The sequence below is a fragment of the Lemur catta genome, chromosome 2 (genome assembly GCF_020740605.2).
Source record: "Lemur catta isolate mLemCat1 chromosome 2, mLemCat1.pri, whole genome shotgun sequence".
Lineage (NCBI taxonomy): Eukaryota > Metazoa > Chordata > Mammalia > Primates > Lemuridae > Lemur > Lemur catta.
This window is the reverse complement of record NC_059129.1, coordinates 27,982,157-28,001,060: the sequence shown is the minus strand read 5'-3', so window position 1 is coordinate 28,001,060 and position 18,904 is coordinate 27,982,157. Positions and strand designations below refer to the sequence as shown.

At 41.8% G+C, this 18,904-nt stretch overlaps 1 pseudogene; it reads left to right on the top strand.

Moving 5' to 3' along the window:
• Positions 1 to 7,360: 7,360 nt before the first annotated feature.
• On the top strand, positions 7,361 to 7,668 carry LOC123632629 (annotated as a pseudogene).
• Positions 7,669 to 18,904: the final 11,236 nt, after the last annotated feature.

Here is an 18,904-nt window from a genome sequence, read left to right as displayed (position 1 = left end):
TTCATCTTGGAAGTTATGAACCATCACTACCACCACCTTCTGTTTCATTAAAGTCAAGTCTTTAAGTATAGCCTAGACCTAAAGGGAGAGGAATCAGGCTCCATCATTTGAAGGGAGACAATGTCAAAGAATTTATGGACAGTTCTAAAATGCCCACACTAGATAACCACTTGGAAAAAATGAATGATCCCTACCTCACACCATACACAAAAATTAACTCAAAATGGATTACAGAACTACATATAAAAGCTAAAACTATAAAATTCTGGAAAGATATATAGGAGATAATCTTTGTTACTCTGGAAATGGCAAAAATTTCTTAGATGGTACACAAAATGCATTTATCATTAAAAAATTCAATATTTTACAAATATCAATATAGATATATCTCAAAAACAATGTTGACTGAAAAAAGCAAAATAGCCTAATGATTACATACAATGTAAAGGCTATTAAACAGTAATATACCTAATATGGATATCAATATATATAAGGGTAAAACTGCAAGCATGGGAAGAAAACAAACAACTTCAACAGTGTCTATCTCTGGAGAGGAAGAAAAAGGGGAAGGCATCCAGGTGGCATACACAAAGGAATTCTAATTGCAGCTATGATGTATTACTTTAAAAGATCCGAAATGTGGCAAAATATAAACATTTGGTGAATGAGGGGGATAGATACAGGAGTGTTCATTATTTTATTCTTAATACATTTCTGAGGTTTGAAATACTTCATAATAATAAAAAAATTTAAAAATAACCCAGTGGGTTTGGCAATGGGGAGGTAATTGGTATATTTGACTAGAAAAGTCCTATCATTATTTATATCAGGCCTACAAGCTAGCTGCCTATTCTGTAAATAAAGTCATTGGAACACAGACACCTACTCATTATATTATGTATTCTCTGTAACTGCTTTTCTACTATTACAGCAGAGTTGAGTAGTTATGACAGAGACCACATGGCCTCCAAGCCTAAACTATTTACCACCTGGACTTTTAATAAAACGTCTGCCAACCCCTGATTTACATCATTTACAGTCTTTAGCTTAATGTTTTAACCATAGTGGATTCTCAAGAAATGTGCTAGTGGGCCAGGCGCGGTGGCTCATGCCTGTAATCCTAACACTCTGGGAGGCTGAGGCGGGAGGATCGCTTGAGGTCAGGAGTTCGAGACCAGCCTGAGCAAGAGAGAGACCCCATCTCTACTAAAAATAGAAACAAATTATCTGGCCAAATAAAAATATATATAGAAAAAATTAGCCAGGCATGGTGGCACATGCCTGTAGTCCCAGCTACTCGGGAGGCTGAGGCAGAAGGATTGCTTAAGCCCAGGAGTTTGAGGTTGCTGTGAGCTAGGCTGATGCCACAGCACTCTAGTCCAGGCAACGGAGCAAGACTCTGTCTCAAAAAAAAAAAACAAACAAACAAACAAAAAACAAACAAACAAAAAAAGCAAAGAAATGTGATAGTGGCTGGGCGTAATGGCTCACGCCTGTAATTTTAGCACTTTGGAAGGCTGAGATGGGAAGATCTCTTGAGGTAAGGAGTTCAAGACCAGCCTGGGCAATGTTGGGAGACCCCTGTTTCTACAAAAAATTTAAAAATTAGCTGGGCGCAGGGTTGCATACCTATAGTCCCAGCTACTCAGAAAGATGAGGTGGAAAGATTGCTTGAGCCCAGGAGTTTGAGGTTACAGTGAGCTATGATCCAGCCACTGCACTCCAGCCTGGGCAACAAAGCAAGACCCTGTCTCTATTTTTAAAAAAAAAGAAAGAAAAGTACCAGTTCTCAAAAATGGTACATGTTAGTTAGTTTCCTTAATAAATATTAGTTGCACTCTTAATAAATGCCAGGCAATGTGGTAAGAACTGACTATTTATAGTCAACGACACAGAGCTGGTCCCTAGCCTAGAATTTTCTTTGTTCCTGAGATCCAGGTTGCCTCAGGGTGTAATACAGTAGGACTTTATTGTGCTACCTCCACTAGAGGGCAGCCCGAAGCCTGTCTGTAATGGTACAGTAATAGCCCTTAACCCCAACAATCTAATACACTAGCAGGAAAGAACTGTCCTGAAGGACAAAATACCAAACTACCTAAGGGTTGTATTTATTCTCTCAAGACTGTTGCTAACAAAATTGTAAAATGAGTCAAGTTTATGTCTGGAATTCCTAGCCTCCCGTTTCTTCATGCTTTCAACCCTTTTCCCTACAGAGGTGGAGTGTGCCATTACAGGTATCACCTGCAAGTAAAAAAAAAATGTGGCAGAAACAATCAGTTGCATCTTTCACCAATAGATCAGTCAGGGTGAGGAGGGAGGAGAGGCTCCTGCAGAGGGATGGAGCAAGCTGGCAGACACAGAATTGCTGGCCAGAAACAACTGTGGAAGCAGAAAGAGGTGTGTGCTTGTTTCCACGCAGACACCAACTGCGTGTCACCCACATTAAAGGAAGAGAAGAAACACATACCTTCATTAATTCACTATTTACTGTGCACACTAACTACTTTGTGCCATGCAGGATACAGCAATAAACACTCAAGACACAGTCTCAGCCCTTAAGGAGCATACCGTCAACAGGAAATCAGACATTCAAACAGAAGTGTGCTAAATGTTCCAAAGAAGTAAAGACTGTTTCCCTTAATAACTGCACCAAAAACCAATCCAAAACATAGTGGCATAAAACAATATTTTATTTATTTTATTTTAATTTTAATTTGAGACAGAGTCTCACTCTATTTCCCAGGCTAGAGTGTTGTAACATCAGCCTAGCTCACAGCAACCTCAAACTCCTGGGCTCAAGCAATCCTCCAGCCTCAGCCTTCCAAGTAGCTGAGTCTACAGGCGCTCGCCACCATGCCCGGCTAATTTTTTTGTTTCTATTTTTAGTTGCCTGGCTAATTTTTTCTATTTTAGTAGAGACAGGGTCTCCCTTTTGCTCAGGCTGGTCTCGAACTCCTGACCTCAAGTGATCTCCCGCCTTGGCCTCCCAAAGTGCTAGGATTATAGGTGTGAGCAACCGTGCGCGGCCATGAAACAATTAATTATTGTTAGGGATTCTGTGATTCCAGTGGAACTGGCTTGTCTCTCCACAACGTCTGGGGCCTTAGCTAGCAAGACTCAAAGGCTAAGAGTGATTGATGGTAGAGACAAGAAGCATTTAAAGGTACCTTCATTCATATAACTAGTAGCTGATGCTGGCTGTCAGCAGGGACCTCAGCTGAACTGTGGGCTGGAACATGTACACACGGCCTCTCCATGAAGTCTCTCCACATGGGCTAGCTGGGGCTTCCTCACAGTACACAGCAAGAAACGCTGCGAGTACGCATTCTAGGAGAAAATGTCTGCTATGTAATGAGTGCTCATTCTGTGCCAGAGGCTCTTCCACATGCCTGACAGTTAGTCCATTCAATCCTCTGATAATCTAACTGCAAGTCCAGCAAAGAGTGAAAAGGTTTGTCCTGTGGATAAGTGGGCCCAAATGAACAGACAAAATGAGGAAAAAGATATGGAGAGGACTTATGAGCCAGAGTACAAAGGCTCAGAGTGGCTAAAGAGGAAGGTTCTTTAGGAAGATGGTTTGGGCCGTCAACTGGGGTTAGGTTTTTACTGCCTGTTGCAGGATGGGGCCATGAGACATAATCAGCACACAAATGGGTGGGATTTTCATCACGTGGGAGCAATGCATTTGCTACTAAAAAAAGAAGTGATACCCAAAAACTTATCAAGACAACAATTTCAAATGCCATGTTGTTCCAGTTTCATGGAAGATGAAGTAAGCACATTCATCATATTCTTTTTGCCAAATACAACTAAAATCCCTGTTCAAAACACATGAGGCAAGTATTAAAAAAAAAAAAAAGACTCTTGAAAGATAAAGAAAAGAAGGGCTGACCCAGCAGTGAGTTCCCTGGGTGGTTTGGTGGTTTGCCTCATATACATTCTGCCGTGCATGTTAAAGCAATCTAAAACCCGAAAATGCCAGTGGGAGTAAAAACACCCTATTCTCTCTAGTTAAGTGACTGGGAAGAGGGCAGCCCTGAAGGATGGTACCCTTTTGACCAGTGGTCCCCAACCTTTTTGGCACCAGGGACTGGGTTTCATGGAAGACAATTTGTCCACGGACCAGGGGCGGGGGATGGTTTCTGGATGATTCAAGCGCATTACATTTATTGTGCAGGCAAACCTCTCTGCTAATGATAATCTGTATTTGCAGCTGCTCCCCAGCACTAGCATCACCGCCTCAGCTCCACCTCAGATCATCAGGCATTAGATTCCCATAAGGAGTGCACAATCTAGATCCCTCACATGTGCAGTTTATAGTAGAGTTCGTGCTCCTGTGAGAATCTAATGCCACTGCTGATCTGACAGGAGGCGGAGCTTATGTGGCGATGTGAGGGATGGGGAACAGCTGTAAATACAGATGAAGCTTCACTCACTTGCCTGCTACTCACCTCCTGCTGTGCAGCCCAGTTCCTAACAGGCCACAGACTAGCCCTGGGGTTTGGTGACTGCAGCTTTTGACTATACCCATCCTCCTCTAAGCAAACACCATGAAAAAAGCCTTACCTTTCCCCCTCCTCCCAAGTACTACAGAGAATGTGGAACAAAGCCCTGCTGACCCTCCCTCTCCTCACCTAGTACCAACACAAGCAGAGGTGGCACCTCTCTCCTCCCTACCAAGCACTGAAGAGACTATGTGGAAGAGCCGTGATGACTATCCACAACCTGACTAATGGAATAGTAAAAAGATGGCACCCCATCCCCTCTCAAATAGACAGTGGGGAGCTAGAAAAGGGGATTGTAAATATGTGTAAGAAGTTCTAGCTGTTCCCTCTGAGTGGACCAGGTGTAAAAACAACCAGAATCAACACACTACAAGCTTTGAGAATGGAAATATAACATAGAGTACTCTGAGGTTTCAGATTGGCCTCCGGGTAGCACACAAGTAGGGCGGGCCAGAATAGCTCTGCAAAACTTTAAAACTAAATTGATCTTCAAACCAGAAATGCTGGGCTTAAAAGTACATTAACTGAAATGAAAAATTCACTAGAGGTCACTGTAAATATAATGACCTACAAAGGTTAAAAGAGGGTCACTTTAAATATAATGATCTATGCAAGCTAAAAGAAAAAAAAAAAAAAAAGATAGAAAAAGCCATGCCCTGCAAATACTAATTAAAAGAAAGCTGGAATCATTTTATTAACTATCAAAGTAGATTTTAGAGCAAAGATAGACCAAGAGCAAAGAGTAAGATAATGGCAAAAGGGTCAATCCATCAAGAAGACATAGCAGGATACAAAGTATGTCATTTGGATGGTGGATCTACCCAATGCCCAGAATTCATCACTACATAACATATACAAGTAACAAATTCCCCCTTAACACATTGGCTACCACACTAGAAAAAAAAATTTTTTTTTCCTTGGGGCCATGGTGTTTTATTAAGAAAACAGAATAAAAACTTTGAAAACAAAATGATCCTTTCTAACTTAATGAACAATTTGTTATTTTTTATTGTTTTCTGTGTGTGAGTTATATGCAACTTGAAAAATATTTCACTCATTTCCCAAGTTAGAGACCTGTGAGTTACTTATGCTTCATGAGGCCCTGGGCTCAAAACTAGCATGAATTAAACACAACTCATGGCCGGGCGCGGTGGCTCACGCCTGTAATCCTAGCCCTCTGGGAGGCCGAGGTGGATGGATCGCTCGAGGTCAGGAGTTCGAGACCAGCCTGAGCGAGACCCCGTCTCTACTAAAAATAGAAAGAAATTATCTGGCTAACTAAAATATATATAGAAAAAAAAATTAGCCGGGCATGGTGGCGCATGCCTGTAGTCCCAGCTACTCGAGAGGCTGAGGCAGTAGGATCGCTTAAGCCCAGGAGTTTGAGGTTGCTGTGAGCTAGGCTGACGCCACGGCACTCACTCTAGCCCGGGCAACAAAGTGAGACTCTGTCTCAAAAAAAAAAAAAAAGAAAGAAAGAAATGTAAAAGAACTGAAATAACCAAGTACCTTCTGTGTTCATAATTGAATTAAGCTAAATCAATTTAAAAAAGAAACCAAAAAATCTCCAAACACATGGAAATTATATACACTTCTAAATAACTCATAGGTCAAAGAGTATCAAGGAAAATTAGAAAAAATATTGAACTGTATGAAAATGAAAATATAACATGTTAATTGACATCAGCAAAAATGGCAGAGTAGGCAGCTTCAAGGCCCCATGCTTCCACAGAAACATTGATAAACCAAGCAAAAATATCTGAATCAACTTTGTACAAACTGTGGCAAATAATCAAAGGTTTACAATAACCAAATAAACATTGAATCAAGAAAAAGATGACTTAAAAATGGTAGGAAAGCTCTGGTTGTTTTTTGTTTTTGTTTTTCTTACTTACCCTTGCCTAACCCCCTTCCATGGCTTGGTAGTAGTCTTGAAGATGGATGCCCACATTCCCAGTGAGGGACCCTGGTTCCTGGTTTTGAAGGGAGCAGAGCAGACCTTAATCTCAAAGAATTGTGTTTTCCTGTTCTAACCTGTCCAGGGCTGCCAGAAGGACTGATGCAAGGCACTTGCCTTTGTTTCACCTAACCCAGAACCCACTCAGGGCAGAAAAGTGGCTACACAGAGAGCATTGCTTGAAAATGTAAGTCAAATGCACACCCTGCTGATGCCTAGGCAAAAGATTACAGTTGAGGCAAACAACTGATGTGCTGACAGCATGGGAGAAAATGCTGGGGAGTTTCTATGGGAAATTAGGGTATTGAAAAGAGCCCACATGTACTGCACAATTTCAAAAGCCACGCACATGCTGAGTGCAGAACACCTTCTTATAACTGACCTGACAAGACACTAAACTTTCAGCACAAGCAGGGAGTAAAGCCCAAGGCAAGGTTGTAAGTGGGCTGACGGTACTGAGTGCTCCAATGCCCCAACACAGAGTCAATCTGCAAAGACTGGAAGAGCTGGGTTTTTCTTATATGTATTTTTTTCTTTTTTGCCTCCTGTCATTCAAGGAAATCTCTGTCAAAACACTAGTTGAACGCAAGCTAAAGGAACAGAGACTTTCAGAGACTACACATGGTACAAGAATATAAATTTCACAAAAATCGTTTTGAAAAGTAACTAAATAAAGAGCTATAGCCCACAGCAAATAACAAAAACAAACTCTGAGTGGGGGAAAGGGAATAAAATAATTTCCAGAGTTACCACATTTTAATACTCAAAATATCCAATTTTTGATAAAAATTATAAACCATGCAATAAAACAAGAAAGTATGGCCCATTCACAAAAGAAATAAACAAACTGGCCTACCAGTCAGTCTCGGGTGCCAGCTACGCCACTGCCACTGTCACTATGGCCCGTTACAAAGCTGCCAACTCAAAGCGTGAGCAGTTCTGGAGGTACCTGGAGAAGGCAGGGTTGCTGAACATGCTAAGGTGTTGGTAGCTTTATATGAAGAACCAGAGAAACCTAACAGTGCTTTGGATTTTTTAAAGCACCCATTAGGAGCTGTCACCCTAGAAAATCCAGAAATAGAGCTGCTTTGCCTAGAATTGGCAGAAATGAAAGAGAAATATGAAGCTCTTGTAGAAGAAAATAAAAAAGTGAAAGCAAAGCTTGCTCAGTGTGAACTATCTCAGGAGGAGAAGTGTGCTGAATAGGATTCTTCTCAGTTGAAAAGACACTAAAAAATGGTTTTATATGATTTCAATAGTTTGTATAGTACATAATCTTTTCTGAAGAGATGCTGTAGAACTCTTTTAGTATGTTAAACTCACCTACCACATCTGTTATAAACACATATACTTAGAATCACCAATAAAAACTCAATATACCTTTTTGAAAAAAAAGAAATAAACTATCTCCAAGAAAGTACAGACATTGAAATTACCAGACAAAGCTGTCTTAAATATGCTCAAAGAGCTAAAAGAAACCATGGACAAAGAGTTAAACTATACCAAGAGAACAATGTCTCAACAAATATAGAACATCAATAAAGAAATAGAAAGTATTAAAAGGAATCAAATTCTAAACCCAAAAAGTATAATAACTGAAATGAAAAATTCACTAGGGGGTTTCAAGGGCTTAGGTGACCAGGTGGAAGAAAGAATCAGTGAACATGAAGATAGGTCCAGTGAAACTAACCTGTCCGAGTAACAGAAAAAGGAATGAAGAAAAATCAATAGAGCCTCAGAGACCCGCAGGATACCATGAGGCAGACCAACACATGCATAATTGCAGTCCAAAAAGCAGAGGAGAGAGAGAAATGGGCAAAAAGAATATTTGAAGAAATAATGGCCAAAACCACCTCAAGAAATAATGACTAAAAGATATGAATAGACACATCCTAGAAACTCAATAAACTCCAAAGAGGATAAACTCAAAGAGATACACCAAAAAGACACATTATAATCAAACTGTCAAAAGGCAAAGAAAGAAATCTTATAGCAGCAAAAGAGAAGCAACTTGTCACATACAAGGGATCTCAGCAAGATTAACAGCCAATTTCTCACCAGCAACCCCAGAGGCCAGCAGGCAGTGCACTCATACAAAGTGCTGAAAGAAAAAAATCCCCCCAAACCAAAATCTGTTAACCAAGAATCCTACATCCAGCAAAACTGTACTTCAAAAGTCAAAGAGAAATTAAGACATTCTCAGATAAACAAAGGCTGAGGGAGCTTTTTGCTAGTAAACCTGCTGTATAAAAAATACTAAAGGGAGTCCTTCAGGCTGCAATGAAAGGACATTAGACAGTAACCTAAAGTCATGTGAAGAAATAAAGAACACCGGTGAAGGTAACTACATAGGTAAATTTAAAACCCTGTATTATTGTTTTTTGTTTGTTTGTAATTTATTTTTGTTTTCCATATGATTTAAAAGACAAATGCATAAAACAATAATGATAAACTTATGTCAAGAGCATATAATTTATAAGGATAGAATTTGTGAAACAGCAACATAAAGGGGGGATGAGCTGTACAGGAACAGAGTTTTTGTATGCTATTGAAGGTATTAAAAATATAGATTGTTATAATTTAGGATGTTAAAAATATTATGCTAAGTGCAACAAGCCAGACACAAAAGGTCACATACATTGTATGATTCCATTTATATGAAATATCCAGAATACTAAATCCATAAAGAAAAAAAATCAGATTGGTGGTTGTCAGGGGGTGGAGACAGGGGAGAAGAGTGACTTTTGGGGTGATGGAAATGTTTTGGAACTAGATAGAGGTGGTGGTTGAACAACACTATGAATTTACTAAATAAATGCCACTGAAGTGTACACTTTAAAATGACATGTGAATTTCACCTCTATTTTATTTATTTTTAATTTAATTTTTTTTTTTTTTTTTGAGACAGGGTCTCACTCTGTTGCCTGGGCTAGAGTGCAGTGGCGTCATAATAGCTCACTGCAACTACCAACTCCCAAGCAATCCTGCAATCCTCTCAACTTCAGCTTCCCAAGTAGCTGGGGCTATCGGCGCATTGCACAATGCTCACCTAATTTTTTAATTTTTTGTAGAGACAGCATCCTGCTGTTTGTTGCCTGGGATGATCTCACACTTCTGGCCTCAAGCAATCCTCCCTCCTTGGCCTCCCAAAGTGCTAGAATTATAGGTGTGAGGCACTGCACCCAAGCCACCTCAATTTTTAAAAATAAAACATATTATGATAACTGGTAAGATACAGCTAAGGTGTCCTTTAGGGAAATCTGTAGCCCCAAATGCTTATATTACAGCAGAATCAACAGAAAAAGATCTCAAAAATCTAAGCTTCCATTTTAAGACACTAGAAACAGAAGAGCAAAATAATCACAAAGTAAGCAGAAAGAAAGAAATATATTAAATATAAGAACAGAAATCAATGAAATTAAAACAGAAATACAGAAAAAAAATTAAACCAAAAGTTCGTTCTTGGAAAAGATTGATTAAAAATGAGAAATCCCTAGCCAGACTAATCAAAGAAGAGAAAAGACACAAATTACCAGAAACAGCAATAAAAGGGAGGCTATCACCACAGACCCCACATACATTAAAAGGACAATAATTAAGTACTATAAACCGACCTAGGCACACAGCTCCCACCCTCATTTTTTATAGGTGGGAAAAAGACCCAGAGATCAAGTGACTCGTTCAAGATGAAAGTCATAGTTAGTGACAGAGCAGGGCCAGGGGCCTTAGATGTATTTTTTATTCCCAATTCCACTATGAGTCTCAAATGCCATCTGAGAACTAGCTAAATCAGAAGCAGCTGGTGAGCTTTTAAAATATAATTTCCAGGGCACAAGCCCTGAGATTCTAATTCAGTAGGTCTGGGGGTGATGCCTAATATTCCAAAAATGCTAAAAGCTCATCAGATGGTTCTCTTGTTTGACCAGGTTTAGACACGCTTGAGGCTCTGACTCGGGGGGATGGGCAGGACATGGATATTGTATATAACCTGAACTTATGTACCCCCATGATGAGCTGAAATTAAAAAAAAAAAAAAAAAGAAAAAGAAAATGTTTCTCCCCACATTACCACCTTCACTCATGGGATGGCTGTAGATAAGAGTATAATAATTTGGTGCTTGAGGGCTGGGTGTGGTGGCTCATTCCTATAATTCGAGCACTTTGGGAGTGCAAAGTCATAGAACCACTTGAGGGTAGCCTGGGCAACATAGTGAGACCCTGTCTCTACCAAAAATACAAAATTTAGCTGGGCATGGTGGCATATGCCTGTATTCCTAGCTATGAACGTGCCACTACACTCCAGCCTCGGTGCTAGAGCAAGACTGTCTCTCTCTTTTTTTTTTTTTTTTTGAGACAGAGTCTCACTCTGTTGCCCGGGCTAGAGTGCAGTGGCGTCAGCCTAGCTCACAGCAACCTCAAACTCCTCGGCTCAAGCAATCCTCCTGCCTCAGCCTCCCGAGTAGCTGGGACTATAGGTAAGCACCACCTTGCCTGGCTAAATTTATATATATATATATGTATTTTAGCTGTCCATATAATTTCTTTCTATTTTTAGTAGAGACAGGGTCTCGCTCTTGCTCAGGCTGGTCTTGAACTCCTGAGCTCAAACAATCCACCCACCTCGGCCTCCCAGAGTGCTAGGATTACAGGTGTGAGCCACCGTGCCCGGCCAAGACTGTCTCTTTACCAAAAAAAAAAAAAAAAAAAAAAAATCAGTGCTTGAGGGTATTTATTTATTTATTTTTTGAGATGGTCTCTTGCTACATCAACCCAAGCTGGAGCTCCTGGGCTCAAAGGATCCTCCCATCTCAGCCTCCCAAATAGCTGGGAGTACAGGTGTGAGCCACCACACCCAGCTGAATATATTTAAATTTAACACAGTTTGGGGGGAAAAGATCATTATGTGGTGAGTGATCTTGAGGAAAATCATGATCTGGAATACCCTTCTCCAACCTTTCATGTGGCAATTATCATTTTTCCACTTTATTTACATACACATTTATTTATCAACTATTTACTGGTTACCACTCTGTGCTAGGTATTGGGGATACAGCCATTAGCATTACAAAGTCTTTGCCTACAGTAACAAACACTCATTGAGCACCTACTTATGTGTGAGGAACTGTGCTAGGGGCTACCAAAAACACACAAAATAAAGCAAAGTCTCTCCTCTCAAAGAACTTACATTCTACAGTGGGAGACAAACTATTTTCACAAAGCTTACAATCACTTCCAATCATCCAGTGTCATGACTCTAAGTACTATCTCCACATTGAATACTCCAGAATTTTGATCTTCAGTCTCAATCTCACCCCTAAACTCTAGACCCACATATCCAACTGTCTACTTGATGTTTCCATTTGGATATCTACCAAAAACCTCAAACTTAACATGTCCAAAACCAAATTTCCAATTTCCCACTCCCCCACCAAGCTGGTTCTTCCTACAAACTCCCCATCTCAATAAATAACTCCATTCTTACAGTTGATCTATCAAAATTTTTGGAGTCGTCCCTGACTCCTCTCTTTCTCTTACACACTACATTCAATCCATTTGCAAATCTCTTGGGTCTACTTTCAAAATATATTCTGCATGTGACCACTTCTATCCGTTGCTACCTCTCTCTCATCCAAAGCTCTGGACTCTCTTGCCTAGAGTACTACCTTATAACTAAGACCCCTGTTTTTATCATAGTTCTCCTATGGACTGTTCTCAACATAGCAGCCAGTGAGATCTTTTTGAACATTACGTCTGGCTGGGTGTGGTGGCTCACACCTGTAATCCCAGTGTTTTGGGAGCCTGAGGCAGGAGGATTGCTTGAGGCCAGGAGTTTAAGCACAGCCTGGCCAACATAGTGAGACCTCATCTTCACAAAAAATAAAAAAATTAGCCAAGCATGGTGGTGCCTGCCTGTTGTACTAGCTACTCAGGAGACTGAGGCAGGAAGATTGCTTGAGCCCAGGAGTTTGTGGTTACAGTGAGCTATGATGATGCCACTGCATTCCAGCCTGGGCAACAGAGCAAGACCCTGTCTTTATTCTTTCTTGCTGTTTTAAACACACCATGCACATTCCTACCTGGAATGCTTTTCCTTTGGAAGTAAGCATGATTCACGTTTACCCTTTTCAGCTCTCAGCTTTTAAGTATCTTATCAGTGACGCCTCCATGACCACCCTATAAAAAAAACAGTAACTTCTCCCAAGACACTGTTTTTCATTTTCTTCCCTATAGTACTTGTCACCATTTGACACACATATTTTACTGTTTGTCTCTTCCTGCAATAAAGTGTAAACCCCATGAGGGTAAAGCCTTCAGTTCACTGCTTTATTCCCAGCACTTAACAGTCAGTGCCACGCACACAGCTGATGAAAAGTAAATATTTTTTGAATGAAGCTGATATGTTCTAATAGAAGTATGAGATTACGACTTTGTGGGATAGGTAAATGGTGGGAGTTACGGCCCAAAATAGTTTAGGATGAATCATTTACTGCAGTGTTTTTTTTCAAACTTTTTTCTTAAACCCATTTTTTCAAATATAAGCACAATTTAAAAAAGAAATTAAACCAAAGATTGACACAGAGCTGGAAAGACAAAAATCCTCAATTCAGCTTCTTCCTCCTACTCTCCCTCTGAATCATGACACATCTCAAAGCCCAGCTTGAAAGAGACAGATCTAGAGCTTGAATGGCATTCTAATGAGTTGGGCCACTATCTTGACAATAATTGGGAGCCACTGAAAGTTTCTAAGCAGGTAAATGATATATTTAGGGCTGCGTGGGTGGGGCTCCCCGCCCAGGCCTGGTAAAAAAAAAAAGATATATTTAGATCTATGCTTTAGGAAGATTAGTCTCTTAAGAATGGGTAGACTGAATGATAGCAGAAAGAGATGGCAAGCAGGAGGACCAAAGAGAAGACTGCTGCAACGGGGAAGTGAATACTTAAAATACAGATGGAGGGGGGCAGGGGCAGAGCAGTGAGAATACAAACAACTGAATCATGGAGACAGCTGTCTAACACCTGGCACCTCACAGAATGATGGGGCTGAAGAGGGGATTAAGTGTCAAATACATCAATTTCATGCCTCAGTGACTGGTGGATTTAGCGAGTGAACACACAGGAGGTGGAAGGTTGGGAAAGGAGGCAACCACTTCAGATTTAGAATCTGAGGTATGAAAAAAGGTACATAAAAAACTACCCTACAAAAGATGACATACAGTCCTTGAACTCAGAAAACACGTTCTGCTGCACAAGACATTCAGGAGCTATCTAATCCACTTTGGTAAATTGAGGAGATGGTGTAGAAGACCAACCAACTGTTAAAGTGTGCCAAGAATAGAAATAGAACTTTGGAGAACAGACTCCTGAGTTGAGGAGCAGAAACCAAGGAAGGAGCTCCAGGCAGGGACAAAAGACTGAATGTCATTGAAGGAGTGGCATCCTGGCACCCAAGGAGCCAGAGCACAGGAACCAGGGACGATGAAGGCGAAGAACAAACTGCTGTTGTGATTGCTAAGGAACAAACACTCTGCAACTACCACACTCTGGAACTGCCTTTTATTAGGTTATTAAATATGACATGTCTGATTCCCTTAAGTGCTAAGTTTGACAGTTGATATCTCTGACATTTCACTTTGACACTTCTTGTTTTATTTTTATTGTGAAGGTACATCCTCAGTCTTTCAAACACACGTTTTGGCTTGTGATTATCTTCACTTTTTTTAGAGCAGTTTTTGTGAAACCACGAATAAGTAAAAAATTCGTGTTATTTTCGAATATGAGTTCTGCTGTGGCACCAACACAGTGCAGACAGCTTGAAATCCCAGTGAAATGTTTGGGAAGGCTGTGGCTAATGAATGCACAGTACATTGATGGTTTGAGAAGTTCTATTCTGGTGATTTTAATCTTCAAAATGAGACATGTGGGCGATCTGAGACCAAGGTGGATAATGATGAGCTGAAAGCTGTGGTGGAAGCAAATCCATGTCAACCTAGGCATGAATTAGCAGCAAGGTTTGACATTACTATTCCAACAATATTGGACCATTTGAAACAAATTGGCAAGGTAAAGAAGCTGGATACATGGGTACCACATGAATTAAATGAGCATCAGCAGAGAAACTGTCTTGAAGCTTGCCTTTCTTTACTGTAATAAGATAAAGGCGAACCATTTCTACACTGTATTGACGTGTGATGAAAAATGGATTCTTTTTGACAATCGCAAGCGTTCAGCACAATGGTTGGATAAAGATGAAGTGCTGAAACACAGTCCAAAACCAAATATTCATCAAAAAAAGCTACTGGTGTCTGGTGGTCCAGCGCTGGTATTATCCACTACAGCTTCATGAAATCTGGTCAATTGATTACAGCGGGTATCTACTGCAACCAATTGGAGGAAATGATGAGGATATTTGCGATTAGGCAGCTGAGACTGGTCAAAAGACACAGGTCAATCCTCTTGCAAGACAATGCTGGACCTCACGTGGCACAAATAATGCTGCTCAAACTACAGAAGCTGGACTTGAAAACTCTCTGTCACCCACTGTATTCACCAGGCCTTGCATCAACTGACTACCACTTCTTCCAGGTTTTGGACTACTTCTTGCAAGGAAAAATATTCAATTCTCAACAAGCTGTGGAAAACACCTTTTGCGATTTCATCGCCACTCGCTCTCTCGAGGCTTCTTCGCTGCTGGTATAAACAAGCTACCATTAAGATGGCAAAACCGTGTCGATAGTTTTGGTGCATACTTTAACTCATTATACTGCTTCTTGTTTGAGATACAATAAACTACACTTTTGATTCGAAATCAGACATTTCACAGTTAATGACCCAATAACTGTTGCGTGCTTGACAAAACCAAGGCACACAACGCTCGGGGTCCACTAACGCATCTGTGCGGAAAGCCGCTGGTGACCTGCCCACAACAGAACCCCGGGCTCGCGGGAGGCCTAGCCGACCCCAGGGTGCAGAAGGCACTTACCCGACAGCCCCACGTCCAAGCCGGGCCCCGGAGGGCGGTGGCCCGACCACGGCCGCAGCAACACTCCGGCCCAAGCGGCTGAGGTCTGCGAGGGCCCGACTGCGCCGGTCTGTGCCGAGCCCGTCCCCAGCCTCCTGGCCTGGCCCAGCCAGCAGTTCTGTTGCGCGGGAGGGCCCCGGGCAGGCGGAAACCTCGTGCTCCCAATGTGCACCGCGCGCCTCTCGCGTCACTGCGGGTCGATTCCCGCGAGAGGGGCGCGGGGCGGCCGGTTGCTCGGCAACGAGGCCAGGCGGCTCCCAGACCCTAGGAGGCTCCCCGAGTCTTGGGCTGAGGGCGGGAAGAGCGCGTCCTGCCCTCCTCCTTCACCTCGCAGGCTGGGGGAATCCAATTCCATCACCCTTTTCTACTGTAGGGGGGATTTAACTCGGTCCCAGGCGCCCCCCAGCCCCCAGGGGAAGGAGTGTGGCTCTTTCAGGGCCCCAGTCACTGCTCAGATCTGACCTTCGTAGGTGTCAGGTTTTTCTGGGACCTCCAGGAACAGAGCTCCCCCCACCCCGAACAGTTGGCGATTTCCCATGGTTGGTTGGTTCGTTGGTTTTTGTTTTGTTTTGTTTGAAACTTACTCAGATCGTTGTAAAGACTGCCTGGAAAACTGCACATTTAGAATGAAGCCAAACCCAAAGGGCACTTCTGTGTGTGTTTGGTGTGTGTGTGTAACATTTGCTAAGGATTTCGCCCCTCACAATTGTTCTGTCTGGCCAAGACTGAACAGCTAAAACCTGTTCTACTAGTGTAAGCATTAAAGAAGAGCCCTTTTGGTGCGCTTCGAACTCTGAAATTCTCCTTTCCTACAGCAAACTGATTCTGTCACCTCTCTTGTGCCTTCACTTTGTAGGAAATAGTTCACATCCCTCCGGCTCTACTTCTGACAAAGATTCTCTTCTTGACCAAACCCAACTCAGGCTCCTCTGACCTCTTGTACAAATTAATTTTGGCAAAACTACTGCTAAGTCAGTTTAGACTTCCTCAATATCTGATCACCCTCGATATCTGATTGTGTTCCTCATCCTTTGCCATCCCCCAGGTGCTGTACGATAACCTTGGTGGGCCTTTAGCTAGAATCTTGCTAGGTCAGTTTAGCTAGACCCCCCCCCATCCTCTTAGTAATTTTCCATCTACTGGTCCCCACCCTGTTCCTTGGCTATAAATTCCCACTTGCCCATGCTGTATTTGGATGTATCCCTTGTGCCTTAAACACTGTAGATACTGAATAAGGATTTCTGGAAGGAAGGAAGGAATCCACATTCCTCTTACTCCTGTCATTCTTCAATCTCTACCTCCTCTGATTTCCTGTTAGCCTTTAAACATGCTGTCTTCTTTCTCGTTAAAAACTTCCCTTCATGTATTCCATTACCTTCTAAAGTTATTGCCTCCTTTCTCTTTCCTTTGAGTACTGCTAGATTTCTTGAAAAAAAAGTCTCATCTTTTTCGTGTTGATACTTCGGTTTCTAATGGACATGTCTGTCTAAGTTTGGAAAGTCCTAAAAATGGGACTATGATCTTGTTTATTTTTTTATTTCCTGCAGTCTCTTGTGTACCATATGAACTCAGCAATATTCACTGAATTGACATGAATGGAGAGAACATAACTATTGTGATATTAGACATTTTAAACAATATAGAAATTGAGTAAAATTGAGTTTTCAAAATTTATTTTGGTTATTGGTTCCATAGGAAGAAATACATTTAATTAGAGGAGACATGGAACATTTAGTAGCAGTTTTAAAGGACAGTTCAGGAAGAACTTTGGTATTTAACTTGGAAATTTACACTTTCTCTAGAAGGAGTACTGCTGTGCTATCAGTCATAATTAGGCTCAGTTTGGGCCCAGAGAGGGAGCCGAGTGCACAGTGAATGAAGAAGGGTTACAGAGCCTGTGTGCACAGTGAGATTGTCTGGTGCAGACTTACTGAATTGTAAATGGGAAAAGGCAAAGTGAGAGGGAGAACGGAAGAGGGAATATGGACTATCTTGTGGGGTGACAGAAAGGTTGTTCCAGCCTTCAGAAAGTATTTTCAGTTGGGTGGGTGTGACTAGTGCACACAGGTGAGCATAAGAGGCAGGCCCATCCTCCTACCTAAGACCCACCTATGCAACTAAACAAAACCTTAGCGTGGGCTGTGGACTGAATGTGTTGTCCCCAAAGTCATATGTTGAAGCCCTAATCCCCAATATGATGATGGTATTCAGAGTTGGGATCTTTGGGAGGTAATTAGATCATGAAGGTGGAGCCCCCCTCAATAGGATTAACGTCCTAAGGAAACACAAGAGAGATGATCTCTCTTTCTGCCAAGTGGGAATACAGCAAGAAGGTGTCCATTTGCAGGCCAGGAAGACCCCTCACCAGGACCCGAATTAGCTAGCACCTTGATCTTGGACTCTCGAGCCTCCAGACCTGTGCAAAATAAATGTTTGCTGTTTAAACTACCCAGACTACGGTATTTTCGTTACAGCAGCCTTAACTAAGACAGCTTGGTATTCAAAATTTTCTTTAGCATGGCCACAACTTATCTTTTCAACTTTGCCTCCCCCTTCTCTGTTCACATATTTTATGCCATCACCCTTTGCCTGCATTATGACAATGGCTTCCTTACTGGTTTCTCTCATCTACTTGGCTCCATTTCGACCTGTCTTCCACACTGTAACTAGAATGGTCTTTTCAGAATGCGAATCTCATCATGTCACTCCTTTGCCTAAAGCCTATCAACTGCTCTCCATCGTCAGCATAGTCTGCCCCTGCCTCTTTGCACAGACTCATCTTGTACCACTCTCTGCCTGGGCTCCAGCTATACTGGCCTTTAGCCTCCCACCACAGGGCCTTTGCATATGCCATTCCTGCTGGGAGTGAGCTTTCCCTCCCTCCTTGCCTAGTTAACACCTCCTCATCCTCTGAATCTTAGCTTAGCTGTCACTTTGTCAAGGTGGCTCTTATCACTTTGCTTACTCCAGTTGTAGTTATACTTGTATTATTGTGATAACTGGACCATGTTATTTGTTTCCCTCAATAGCCTGTGAGCTCCAGTAGGGTGGGACCATGTCTATTTTTGCTCTGTGTTCCCAGTGTCTGATAGCATAGACATTTGATAACAAATAATGAATATGTGAATGCAATTTTTGAGGACAGGGAACATAAAGCCTTTATCTCTGGCAATTTCAGTGCCTGCACAATGAATGGATGCATAAGATGTGTGTACAACTAAGAATGCGGTGTAAATGAGAATTCATTCATTCAGTCCCAAGCAACGGTCAAAGGTCTACCGTGCATTGGGTAACATGCTAGAGGCTGAGGATAACCAGGATGAACAAGGTCAAAGCTCACTGGCTTTATGTCTCGGCTGTGCAAAGTGTGCCTCAGTGATATGCCCTGGCTCAGACCTCACCTAGGACATACCCCACTTGCCCA